Source organism: Diorhabda carinulata, chromosome 4 (assembly GCF_026250575.1).
Source record: "Diorhabda carinulata isolate Delta chromosome 4, icDioCari1.1, whole genome shotgun sequence".
Lineage (NCBI taxonomy): Eukaryota > Metazoa > Arthropoda > Insecta > Coleoptera > Chrysomelidae > Diorhabda > Diorhabda carinulata.
The window spans coordinates 15774330-15788814 of NC_079463.1; the positions used below are offsets into that span (position 1 = coordinate 15774330).

The following is a 14485-nucleotide window of genomic DNA, read 5'->3' on the forward strand; positions in this document are numbered from 1 at the left end:
GTTTCATCACAAAAATCAAGATTATTATTATTTTTAATAGGAATGTTTGTTTTTGGTGCTACTATTTTGTAGGATGTTCATTTCCATGTCAATCCTATTCCATCAGGAGCTCATTTGCCATGCCCTGCTTCATAATGGTTCTGAGTAAAATATAATTTTTTTAGGCAGTCAATTGACAATTGAAAAAGTGGAACATGTCTTTCTTCATTATAAGTGTCAGATGAGCCTAGAAAGCTTCAGAAAGAGAAGAAAAATACTTTATCCCCTTCTTCAAATATAAAATCACATTGTGCAAACTAATTAACCCCCCAAGAAGTAATGAACTTGTCAAAATGTTTTGTATTGAATTTTTTTTGGTAAGTCTATTTGTTACACATAATTGTCAAACTCATCATAATGTAAAAATTGAGCTTTGCATTTGATACGTTCTTAATTATATCAGCAGTAACAAAACGAACATTTAGCAATTCTTTTGCCTCTTAAGTATATGTGATTTTCCTATTGTTAAGTTGTAGTCTCCATTTGAAAAGTTTCTGAGTTGAGCTACATTTACATCAGGGTACATGTATCAGAACTTGTATGCGTGTACAAATTTGATAATTCCAGATACATTTGCCAATACAAGTGCATTAAAAACTGAGATCTGATACAAGTCGCTCATCCATTGTGTATATGGTCAATTTACCTTTGACTTGATACTGATACTCGCGCGTGTTCTGTGTGATTTGTTATTGTTTACACCGAACAGATGGTTATATGTGCTAAGTTGCTACTGTTTCTTTTAACTTTTGTTACTACTGTTTCTGTTAACTCTTCGTATTAATTTTATTAAAAATGTCAAACTGGTCCAGGTAACGCACTCTTAAGTTTAATTGAGAAAATACGGAAAAGTTGGGTGTGGAATGTAAAATAAAAGGAGTACAAAAACCATAATGTAAGGGGAGATATATCAACCAAACAAGAAATTGCTACGTTATAGTTGGTACTGTTGTCATTTATATATTTTAATTTTCCCATCTATATTTATATTTTTGTATTTTATTTATTGTATAGTAATTTTTTTCTTATTCTTCATAAAGTATTATATTTTTATTTGATTTATTATGTCAGTGGTTTTGATTTATGTTTAATATCATGATTTCGGCTTCAATTCATTTTGTCCAATTTCTGAGAATCAGACATTCATAAATTTTTGGAACCTATTTTAAGAATTTACTATGAATACCAAATCGACAAAAATATGCAATTGTATACAGGTCTTCACGTTGTTTTATATATTCTTGTCTATCCATCCATAGAAAACCTCGGAGACAGAGAGCCACACAAGCACTCACAATTATAATTCTCAAATTGTGAGTGTTGGTGTATATGCATATTGTGCTGCAGTATTAATATCGTCAACGGATCCAAAAATTCCAAATTAAATATTATTCTCAAAAATTTTTAACAACAATTATATGTTCATTTTGTTTTTGGTTGTAACAACATCAGAAGCTTTATAAGATTTTTCAATTAGGTATTGAAGAAACAATAAGTATCACTGGTAATTACACAAGGTCAAGTTTAGTAAAACAACACATCTAGTAGCGAAAGCTAGTACGTCTATAAGATGTCGGACGGAAACAGAAATTAAAAATAGGTCAAATAAAAAAAAAACATTCAATACAGACAGAGACAACACATGAAACGTAAATAGACAGCTGTCTCCTACGAATATGGATAAATAACATCTTCTATCCCTTGTTAAATGTGCTAAAGTCTTTTATTTTGCTTTTTATTGCTGCTTATTACAGTTTAACATACTTAGTGTGTACTTAGTATTTAATTGTAGAAAGTGAAGATAATAGAATATGTTATTACCATATAAATTTTTTTCTTCTAAATACATAATTAGAGATCATTGGCTTATGAACTAGAAAAAAATAGATTTAGTAGATGAGTATAATAATTTGAATTACAAAATAGTTTTTATTATGATCTGCAGTGTTGTTAAATTTTCTAGGTCTTTCTGATGTTCTGAATGTCAACTACAATCATTGGATGGAAATGCACTAATTATAACGGAAGAAAATTTGTAGGAGGCTATTATTCATTGATGTAATCATTATTTGACAGATTTTTATATAGACAGTTTGTTAGCTTATAGTTCATGGTATGGTATGTGGTATGTGCAGTAAACGAAGTATTGAGAAAACTCAAAATAAATAAATGGCCTTGTGATACAGTGTTATGGACAAGCCTACATTTGAAACAATTGCAGCTTAGTTAGTTTAATTATAATTATTAACATTTCTAAGAAAAAAAACTCCAAAATACAGTCTTTTTATGTAAGTTTTTGGTCAAAAAACATACAATTTTGTAATTCTATTTTATTATAAATTTAAAAAAAAACATATAGCCACATAATATGCCCTATTCACCTCAGGCATCAACTTGAACATGCTTTTGATAGCCTCAACTTGATTTTGGGGAAGTGAATTTTTATTGGTATGACGAACTGGTTCCTTTATCTCTTTTTTAGCAGTATTTTTTCTGGTAGGGCGATAATCACGAATGGAGACTTTTCCACTCGTTATTGGCATGGCTAACTTTATATTCTACAGTAGAGCGTCAATTATCCGAACTAATTGGGGAACATGGGTGTTCGGAAAATCGTTATTTTCCGATAATCGAACTAATGTACATATGTATGTATGTATATATGTATATTGATTCAGCCATACAAATTTACGTACAGGTAAATGAAAACCATATTATTTAAATAAATAATAAAATAAAATTAAAATAAACAAAAAAATGTGCAGACAATTTATAGTAAAACTAGTCTTTACAAATTACAATTAACACTTACAAAAATCTTGAATCTTCGTCTGCCGAAGCAAACTTACCCGCTTACGAGCGGCTAGATCACGTACTTTTTTGAGAACAGATATTTGATACTGGTTGCTCTCGGACTGTGTTTCAAACCAGCGCAAGGCAATATCTAAGCAAGTAAACTCTTCAGAAGCACTAACTATGTTTTCATCTTCATTATCTGAACTTGCAGTTGATGTGGTGCTAGTGGTGGCGTCAGCATTATTAGTCATGAGGTCTAAAATTTCGCTATCCTGCATAATTTGCTACCCGGGATCTTCATCGTCGATATCCATCCATTCTTGAACCTATTCTCCACATTCGTGGCAATCGAGATTTTTTAGCATATCTATAATTTCAGATACATCATCGTGTTTCTCATTTACATATCCAATTTGAGGATCTTCCCCTATACCCAAAACTTTATTCCACGCTTTTTTCAAGTTCTGTTCTTTTATACTGTCCCATGCTGCTCCGATCATATAGGACGCGTCTTTTAAATCAATCTTTTTGTGATTTCTTATCAGGCTTTCTTCTCCATCCTCTTCTTTTTCTGAAAGTAACGTAACAATTCTTTTCTATAATACCGTTTGAAAGTCTCAATAACGCCTTGATCCATGGGCTGTAATAATGTAGTCATGTTAGGTGGAAGAAACATGACTTTTATAAACTCGTCTTTTTCATTTAGGATGTCACATGATGGATGAGTTGGGGCGTTATCAAGAAGCAATAATGTTTTCTCTCTTTTACCATTTTTCGATTGGTGGGCTTTTACAGAGGGTATAAAAGTTTCTGTAAACCATTCCACGAAAATTGTACTATCCATCCAAGCACTCTTTTGCGAAGTATAAACGATAGGCATGGCAGACATATTAACGTGCTTGAAACAACGTGGTTTCTTACTTTTACCAATTACAAGCATAGGCAATCCGTGGCTGCCAGTAGCATTAGCGCATGCTAAGGCAGTGATACGATCTTTGTTTATTTTAGGACCAATGCCTGGAGTAGAAAACTTCATTATTATGGATTCCTTTTGATAAAGAGTGAAATTGCTGAAGACATTAGAGAATTCCTATTCTGGGGCACGCAGCTGTTACTCCATAGTATTAGACAGAGCCGGACTTAGAGTCATCGTGGCCCCCGGGCCAAAATACTTAAGGGGCCTATGTAAGGCGGGCGTTTTACGTGAATTCTTACATCATGTTGATTTTTCATTATAGTCAATTTATTCATTATTTCTAACTAAAAATAGTACAAAATTACGTTCATAAATTAAAAACATTTTTTTCTTATTTTGCTACCTACAAATTCTTCAATAACACTAGTGCAGTCAATCGATTTCAATAGCTCATTTTCAATACACAATACGCTATATTGATTTAGTTTTTTTTGAGTCATTGTGGTTCGGTGGTCATCTTTAATTAAGGAGAGCCTTGAAAACGATCTTTCCCCACTAGCATTTGATGGCATTATACTTAAAAATATTCGCATAGCGATCTCAACATTTGAAAAAATAGCAAATAGTTTTTCTTCATACATAAATTGATACATTTCACCAATGAAAAGTTTTTTGGTCGGTTCGAAAACATTTGCGTTTAGTAGATGGCATTTAAAATGAATAAATTCAGACTCTATATTGGCTGCATCGAAGTCCTTAGGGTAAAAAGTACAAAGCTTTTCACAAGAATTTGAAATCTGCAGATCACTCAACGTCAGAATTTCGGTGATGAAAGAAAATCTCTCAAAAAGTGCTTTATATTGAGCACTCCTTCGAGCTAATTCGGAATATAGTTTGTCAACTGCAACTAAAAATGCTTCGGTCCTGAATTTCTCTCTTGCTGTTAAAACAACAGCGTCAGTCGAATTTTGTACATATGAATTTTGAAGGTTTGGCTTTTTGACGCGCTTATTGTTTTCTTTGTAAATAGGAGTAGAACAGCCTATCAGTTTCATTGCCTCTTTTTCATAATCTGCAAATTTTGAACGTGTGGTTTGGATAAATGCTTGCAAGGATGTCCACAAATTCACAACCAGAGCGAGGTCTGCATCTTCCTTTTGTAAATGCGGCTCAATACGTCATTCCAAAACACCGTCAGAAAAGCGATTTCAAACTCTTGCATTTTATTCATTAAACACAAAGCTTGATGTCGAGCATCTGCGTCTTGCTTCATATCGACACTCAAAAGTTCCAAAGCTTTTTGAATTTTGGAATAATTTTCTTTCATAGCTTGAGCCGCGTCGGCTCTCTCAGACCATCGGGTACCGCACAAAGCTTTTAGAACTAGAGTAACTCCCTGTGATGTGAAAATTTCCCAGCGGTATGGAGAAGCCGAAAGAAAAACATATAAACTTTGCATAGTGTTAAAAAATGAAATCAGCGCGTGACATGAAACGGAATTAGTTCCGACTAAATTAAGGGAATGTCCCGAGCAATCTACAAAAACCGCCTCTGGGCATACCTGTATAAATCTCGCTTGGACGCCTTTATAGCAACCCAACATATTCGGCGCATTATCGTAAGATTGACCTCGACAGTCAGCTAAACAAATGTCATAATGTTTCAAAAGAGATACCACTACATTAAATAAATACTCGCCTTCATGTCCTAAAATTTCTATGAATTAAATAAATCTTTCAACTACTTTCCCATTCAACACATAGCGCACAATGAAAGTCAATTGATCTGTGTGACTTCTATCTGGGGTGGAGTCAACAGAGATTGAATAATATTTTGCTAATTTTAGTTCAGATATTATTAACGAAAGTACTCTGTGTGCAAGAATTTCTATCAATTCATCGGCAATGGTACTTGAAAGATAACTAGTAACGCCTGACCCCGCATTGCCATATTTTTTAATGTGGTCTTTAAAAAAAATATTGTGTTTGCTGATTAGTTCTAATAGCCCTAAGTAATTTCCATTGTCGCTTTCCCCAAATTTATCGCTGTTACCACGCAATGGCAGCCCTCTTGATGTCAAATATATGATTACGCTTACACAAAACTCCAAAACATACCTCCAATATGCTTTCTCACTTTGAAACTGTCTCGTTAATTCAGAATCTATACAGTTAATTTTCTTTTGACGCTCCAAATAGACTAGCATGCTTTTTCGGTGATCCAAACTATTTTCATGCTCTTTCAACGATTCGTGAACGTGCTTCCAATCGTTGAAACCTGATTTTGAGAAAGGCGAATCGCTCATAGAGAACAGGCGACAAGAAAAACAGTACTCTTCCTTGATGCTGTGAAAATAATAACCACGCGCGATCAGCTTTTTCTCCATTTGGTAAATCGCGTTTAAAAGCAGTATGCGTCAAAAATCTCTTCTTCACTTGGTCATTTTCTTGGTACTCGCGCAACGAAGTTTTAAATCCTTTTTCAATATTTTGACAAGGCCCCTTTTCAACCCAATAATTTATCATATTTTCATTGATGTCCCATAGTCCTGGATCACATTCATAGATAGTATTCTTACTATTTACATTACTACTTGTAGAACCAACATTTTCCAACTCTTCGTGCGTATTTACTCTTTCTTCAATGACTGTATTTTGCTCCGATTCAATTTTTTCATTAGCCACATTATCCGTAGTCACAGTTGCATTATTTTCAATGGCATTGTCACACAGAGAAACTACATTTTCACTGCTCGATATTTCGTGCGCGTCATTTGTAGTATTACCCTGAACATCCGAAACAACGATTTGTTGTGGAAAGAATGTATCGATTTTCGGCAATTGCGATTTCTGTATTTCAATTTGTTTAGCTTTTTTTCTTTTTACGGCTCCACTTTCATAAGTTCTTTTCATTTTTTTTCTGACAGCCACCTTGAAAATATATCTACACTAATGGCACTGTCTAAAATCGGAGTAAACTGTATTGGAATATAAAAATGTCCTCTCACCTGATATGTAACAGCAAAAAGAGCAGAACTCACACTCACAAGTTTAAACTCAAAAATATGATTCAATGACGTTGCACCTTGGCAATATCAACAAAAAGTATTAGAATTGAATCTTTTTTCGCGAGTCGATGCACCACCGTACTCGAGTCGACTAAACCTCAGACTGACACTTATGCTATTGATGCGAGTAGAGCGCAGCAAAACAAAATCACTTGTTCCGAGAATGCAGTGTTTCCTATGTTTCGCAATGTACGAGGTGATTTCAAGAAAGCCTAAAAAACAAGCGCTCGCGTACACTCGTAAATATGTAATAAAATATCTACAGCTCATCCGGGGGAAGCGTAGTTTATAACTCGTCGTTGTGATTTTAAAAAATGAATCAGCGATACCATGCATTGGGCGCAACTTCGAGCTTTCATTTTTTTAAATATGATTTTTCGGAACTTTTAAAATGATTGCGCATATAAAATTTATGTTGATTCTGAACATTGGCTATGGATGTATTTTTTCGCTTGCATTCATATGTTTAAAAATCAATCATATGGCTCGTCGCGAGGCCCCCCCGCAGCGGGGGCCTCCGGCGCACGCCCGGGTTGGCCCATGCCTAAGTCCGGTTCTGGTATTATTGATTTCAAGTTAGGATTGTCTCTGAAAACAGCATTCAGCAAGGCACTTGCAATGTCATTCTCGCTTCTACGTATAAGATTTTCGCTCCAGAGTGCGTAGTATACTTGTTTTGTGCTGCATAATATGGCAGTTAAGTTGTAAACATTTAGTTTGCTTTTGTAGTAAAAATTGCTTACTTCCGCATGCGGATAGCTCAAGACAGTTTGTAAGTCGAATACCAAAAAAGTATTGACACTTTCTCTATCTATTTTTTTTCCAAACGACATGCATCTTTCTCTTCAAGGTGTCTGTCGAATACAGATTTCTGTTCATCCTCCAATAAATTGTCTTCCTTAACTCTAATTCTCATTTCTCCACATAGATCGCAACGGTCCTTTTTGGTGATAAAACAATGTAAATTAAATATAGAATATATTTTTATAAAAAAACTTTCACTGGCAGTTTGTTGGAAGCAGCAAAGTTCAGTGTACAGCGAATAAATTTTTTTCATATTTAACGATGACTCCAAGTATTTTCGCTGCGTATTAGCCATGCACTAGTGAGATTCTACTGTAGGGAAGGGATCTATGTGTATCTTGACAAAGTTCACATCCTCTTCTGGTATATTGTGTTTAATATGTTTTCCTTGGGTCGGTGTTTTAGGTATATTAGAAGAAATGTCTTTTTTTGAGTGAGTTGTGTATACTGGTGTTTGGGTAATGGTTAACGTGCCCAAGTAGAACATTTTACAAACTTGAATGTTCTGACTTCCAATCTGAAAATGGTAGGTGAACGTATGACTTTCTTTTACTATTATCAGAATTTTTATTGGTTCGGCGTCGTTGAGCACTGAATTATTTTGAAGTTGACAAAAGAAACAATCTTTTTCCATGTTCGTTCAAAGTACAGTAATGTTAAAAAATATGTTTTCTTTCACCTTCTGTTATAAGTTGTTTGCAATTATACTTATATTTCGTTTGGCAGTCTTTTACTGTTTTTATTCTGGAACAATTTTTTTTCTTACGGAGATATATTCTTTACCTGAGTCATGTGCAGCTTTCCTGACGTTACTTTTCCAGGTAGTGGGGTTCCTTTGTCTTTTGCGTTTTAGCTTTTTCAGTAAGTAAGTCGGTTTGAAAAGGTTCAGCAGGTTCGGTCTCATTTATGTCTTCGTCAGCACAAACGTCAAAAGAATCGCCAGAGTCTTCCCTGACCGCATCTTAGGGTACATATTCTCTGTCTCTCCCCGTATCGTAACCTTCGCAATCTACGATATCAGCTAATTCAAGAATTTGTTCGTTATTTCTCGTCATATCGGCTCTTTTTCGAAGAATTTCAGATCTAAAACAAATTAATAATACTTAATAAAATCACAAACATGCAAGATTTTGTGTTCTCGGTTAGAGATGACAAGAGAAGTATATCTTCCTTAAAGCATTTTCATGTTTTGTTAAGTTATTGACTCCCTATTCGTTTAGTCTAAAAGTCCAATACGGTAAACTAATTTTTCCCGTCAAAAAAATCATTTTAAAATCAATAATAAATGTTTTGTCAACTCTGTCCGAGTCTGTAACGATAAATAATAAAAAACTTACCTTAAATTTGCTAGACTCTCATTTTCAGAATCTGAATTTTCAAAATCAGCCAATTTATTGTCCATGGTGAACAAAAAAACTACATACAAAATTTATAAATGACCTTATAAGAACTTTTTGCAATCGAAAAAAACTGATATCACTTTTTTATTTTCGCTTATAAAAATTAATTTATTAGCGGTATCGATTCCACAGAACGCTTAATATATTGTCTGTTGAATAAGCCACAAAATTATATAAAATTTACCAATAAGTCTTTCCTAGTTTCGCTAATTTCTGACCATAGGCATGAAATATAAATCACAAAAGTGTATGTGACACATACACTTATTTTAAAGTTTGAATGTTCGAAAATCACAGCTGTATGTTGTATATACAACTATGAGACACTAAAAGTTGCAATTCATAGTCATACAACAACGTATTTATGGTTGCTCATGACGTAGAATGCAACATACAGCTCTGATATCTTGTAGAAAGAAAGGTTTAAGTACATACAACTCTGTGCTCTCCAAAACTCAATTTCGGAAAAAATGCGATATACAACAGTGTAACTTTGAGGTAACGAGTTGAAGAATATATTAGAACTATTGTTGTTATTGCTTATTGTTTTAATTAGTCATATACATTTTTCCAATAATTAGCTTGAGATATAATGAAGGTACAAACATAAATGTTAGGCTACAACAGATGCAGCAGATTTGAAGAGATAAAATTCGATATGAACAACAGTGAAATTATTATTTACCAAAACAAAAAAATTTCATTTCAATTTTCAAATATAGCATGTTGTATTATATATGTATTGAACACTTTCATCTTATTGATAGAATACAAATAGCTGCCGAAAAAATTGGTAAACAAAATTCGCTACTAATGAAATATGGTATTGTTGAATCAATATAGTACAGAAACAAGAAGGAAATTGGTGAAGAAGTTCCAAAACCGTTTCCTTTCAAAACTTTCAATAGTACTTGATACATCAAATCAAATTCATACCTTTAAAACAATTATCGCCGCTCTACGCATTAATTTATAATTCAAAAGGTAGTACATGACTCCACACTTGATTACAACTACGCGTTTTTTCTTATCCGTCTTATAACTTTAGCTCGGTAGTAGATTTTACAAAAAATAGAAATAGCAGAAACCTAAGAATTAATCTTTCACCTTCGATAAGAAATTGTATTAGAATAGTATAGAAATACAAAGCGAAATCAGTAGATAGAAATATTTATCTGCTAACCTACTCAACATTATTTTTGTCACTATTTTAAAATAATGGGAGAATCATCGCTGTTTTACGCATTAACTTAAAATTTATAAGTTGATAGATGATTCTCTTAAAATTCAATTAAACCTGATAGTATAGGAGCTGGCAACGTTTTTGAGAGAGAATTTCAGGTCAGCTGGTTTTCTGATATGTTGTCCTTCTTACTCTTTCAGTTAGAGTCTGGGCGGTCTGTCTGCCGAAAGCGGTTGTGTTGATTACTGCGCATCCTACCTGTACAGGTAATAATCCTGGATTTTTAAACCATTTTTACAAACTTAATTTTCATATTTTTGCCTTTAAAAAAGTCTACCAGACATAAATTTCTTATTGCCAAATATTTTTATTATTGTTAATCATGTGACAGACAATTTTTTATTTTTTTTTATAAAAAATTTAAAGTATTTTTTAATGTCTGTAATTTTTATACTATGTTCCTTTGAGATAAAAAAGTCTAAAGTTAATTTGCCAAACATTAATTCGGTTGTTAATCTTAAATAAAAATTAAAAACTCATGGAAGGAATTACTGTATGATGCTAGAAGTCAGAGAGAGAGACAGTTACAAAACATTATCGAAAATGAGACAGAACATGATAGAAAAGATACATTACTCACTTATTTCAGTAGACAAGTTTAAACGGAAAATTTGTAACATAAAATTGAAAATTAAATCTGAATAAGTTATCAATAAGTGAATTAAAAATGCTTCATCAAGTTTCAAAAATAATATTTTTTTTATTTAAAATGTCCTGATTTACACACACGAATTACATACATTTAGTATAAATTAAAACACACGCGAATTACATACATTTAGTTTATTTAAAAAGTACTGTTCAGTCTATAACAGTGTCACAGTAAAAGGCGGCATCGTCATAGTCATCTTCGTCGTCAGTCTCATTGAAAACATCATTTAGATCATCCTCTTGGGAATTGTCGTCGTCTTCTAATACTCTATCATCTATAATATAAAAAAATGAACATTATTGTAATTCTTGTTCGTTATAAAGTATTTTAGTTTCTATTGATAAATGGTATATTTTATAATTACTTTGAATTATTACATCTGCATCTGATGACGGTAATTGCTGTCCCACAAACCAAACAAAATCATATTTGTCATCGTTGATTCTCCAACCAGAAGCAACAGGAGATAAAGATGTTGGATGTTTTGAGTGAGCATTTCTCCATAGCTTAGTAACGTAGCGAACCCGCAACAAATGCTGGAACAATTCTGCTTTACAAGGTGGCAAACTGGATGAATCAAAATTTCTAAACTTTTTATCAAACTTCTCATCGGATTTCTTAGACTGAAAATTACTGGAGAATAGATGAAATCGAACATCATTAACATCCGAAGAATTTTTAACTCCATACATCTCACAAATAAATTTTTCAAGGATAGCATACGTAGTGTCAAGTATGTTGTCGTCATCCGTAATAATGTTTTTGAATGCTAATTGGTACTCGTTAGATTTCTCTAAAATTTTAAAAGGCCTAACTTTGCCTTTTCTGGAAAATGCTGGCGTATAATCACACCCGGTTAGTGCGTGGAAGCACGGTAATGCTTTTGATAAAGATTCACCAAGAATACGGTATAGTTCGTTGACGTTTATGTATCGCTGATGATTACCCACACCCATATTTATCCAAATTTTTAAAGACGCGTTTAAGTGATCCATATTTCCCAGCAGTATTATCAAAATGTCAGAGCAGCGTATAACAACGTCTACGTCAAAATCGATTTGACAAATGTGAAAAATTATCCTAGAATCAGCTTCTTCGTGTTCTTCACATGATAATTCTTCTTCAGTAGTCTTAATTACTTTATTATCAAAAACTTTGTAAGAATAACATTTATTGAAGCTTACGTGAATAGTTTTATTACCAATGAAAGATGACATGTCATGATTGCCCCAGTGATCAATAAAGAATTTAACTAAAGCTTCTTTAAATTGTATATTTTCAAGTTCTGCTGAAAAATTATGTGGCCGAACTTGATTTGGACCAATTGATACCGGACTTGTTTCTTCTTCACGTCGCGAACGTTCACAGTCTTTGATGGACGGCGAGAAGTATTGGTCGAAGATAATGTCAATCCGAGTAGATTTCATCTGGGATATAATACTCGAAAACTTCTTACTTATACCATCATACGTTTGTGGTACATCTTTCATGAGATGTAACAAAAAGAAACCATCAACAAGGCAAACATCAAAAGATGACGGCGGTTGATCTGTACTATTTTCCATTTTCTTTTCAATTAGCTTTGCTAATTGCGATTTATCCGTTTTGCAAATTCAACCATCTGGATGACACATTGACGTCGGCATGGGGGTAAGCGGGTATCTCAAAACTTTTTCGATGTGAACCTTGTGGGTGAGGGAAATCCCCAACATCCTACCAAATAGATCTCTTTGCATTCGCAGCTCAACAACCTTATTGCCCAAAGTCAACTTCTTTTTCTTTGGCGCCTCAGCAAAATTTAAAATTTTTTTTTTATAGGCTTGTCAAATCTACCTTCATCAACAACGCATTCACTGATAAATTGGTGCTTTATATTCTCACCATTCTCTTCGATATTTAATAAAAAGTCAGCAATTTCAGGAGATGCAGACTTTGATGTAGCAATATTATACAAATTTTCTTTGTCTAATGTCGGATCAAACGGATTACAATTTTCTCAAGAACTTCAATGAAATCAGCAATTTGTTTTCCATAAATTTTCACTCTATTCGGTTGTAATTCTGCCGTAACATCTTGTAAGTACCTTAGACCACATACATCCAAGACATGTGATATTAATGTTGCTCTTATGCTGTGGCTTTTAGTCCAGCGTTGACGTGCCGCTATAGAGTTAGTAAAGTGAGCGATGCCACTTAGTCGTTTAGCAGCATCAGCATTGATTGTTTGTTCCAAAGTTAGATCTACTGGTATTCGCGAAAATGGCTTATCAGTTTTCTTGACGCCAAAGCATCCTTTATTAAAATCATCTTCTAGTCCCGGATGAGTTTTATCGACATTATTTAAATTATCGGAATATTTAACACAGTATCTAGCGTAATTTGGTTGATTAACAATGAAAAATAAGTTAGCCATTTTCGAAATCACGTGCTTGAACATTTGAAAGTCACCCATACGTATACTTCTTGAAAGATTAATATAATAACTTATCAACTGTATATAAATGAGGTAGAACTGTGCTGTTTTCCCATGTCTACCTTCTCTGGTCTTTGCTACATATCTTTTATAAGAATCGAGCAGCTGTGATAACACTTGATTAGGTACTAAATTAGTTTCTGATGAAGATAAAAATAAAATTTGTTTGTCCTGATATTCTAAAAGATCTTCATAAACTTGTCCCTTCACAAAATCGTATTCCGCACTCTTATGTTTTAAAAATTCGTCAAAATGTAACATCTGTAAGCCTAATGCCATTAATGGATGCAGACGTTTGCATCGATTAAAATGTTTACCTTCTATTAGTACCAACAGCTTTAAAAAAAGCCATCATCAAATGAAACGAGCCAAGATGGATAAAAAGATTACTAAATTTGAGACCTTCAGTTGCTTGAATTTTATAAGCTATTTTAGCTATTGCTAAGTCATAAGTCACTTGTACATAAGTTTGACCACATTCTTGACCAACTTTTTGTGCTTGTTCCATGGTGTAGGCTACGACTGATACATTTGTTGGTGATGAATTGATAGGAGTTAGATAAGATATAATTTGCTTCGGACTATTGTCATGGATAATTCTACTGTTAAATCCTGTCCATGACGGTGTGTTTAGCACGTGAAAAAAATTTGAAAGCATATGTAGTAGATCAATGGTTTGTATAGGGGAAATGTGCCTATGATGGACCCCTTAAGGAAATATCATTACAACTTTTTTAGTTTTGGACTTATTAATTTTTTTTACATGAAAATATATACTTAGCTCGAAGTTTATTATAGTATAGGAAGATTTTTCTGCCAAATAATTTCCTGTTTAATTGCATAGCTATTTTTAAAAAAGTAGTCGAGGGGTCCATCATTGGCACACATCTGCCCATGTCGGACCCCTTTAAAATAAATGAAAAAAAAAATGTCTAAAGTTTTATTAGAAAAAATATAGAACAAACTAACATCACGTTAGGTACAGAGCTCACAAATAAAAGACTTGCAATGGAAGGAAACACCAGCGCACTCATTATGGCACCACGAGTTACATTTTTGACAACGAATCCACTTTTCTTTTGCACGTGAGTGCGAG

At 33.4% G+C, this 14485-nt stretch overlaps 1 protein-coding gene across 1 annotated transcript in view; it reads left to right on the forward strand.

Annotated features, from left to right (window-relative positions):
- Positions 1–9697: 9697 nt before the first annotated feature.
- LOC130892156 (uncharacterized) overlaps positions 9698–14485 on the forward strand; it is a 41346-nt gene continuing 36558 nt past the window's right edge. The window contains exon 1 of the mRNA XM_057797373.1: positions 9698–10471. The gene's annotated coding sequence lies outside the window, so the exon portion shown is untranslated. The remainder of the gene's footprint in view (positions 10472–14485) is intronic.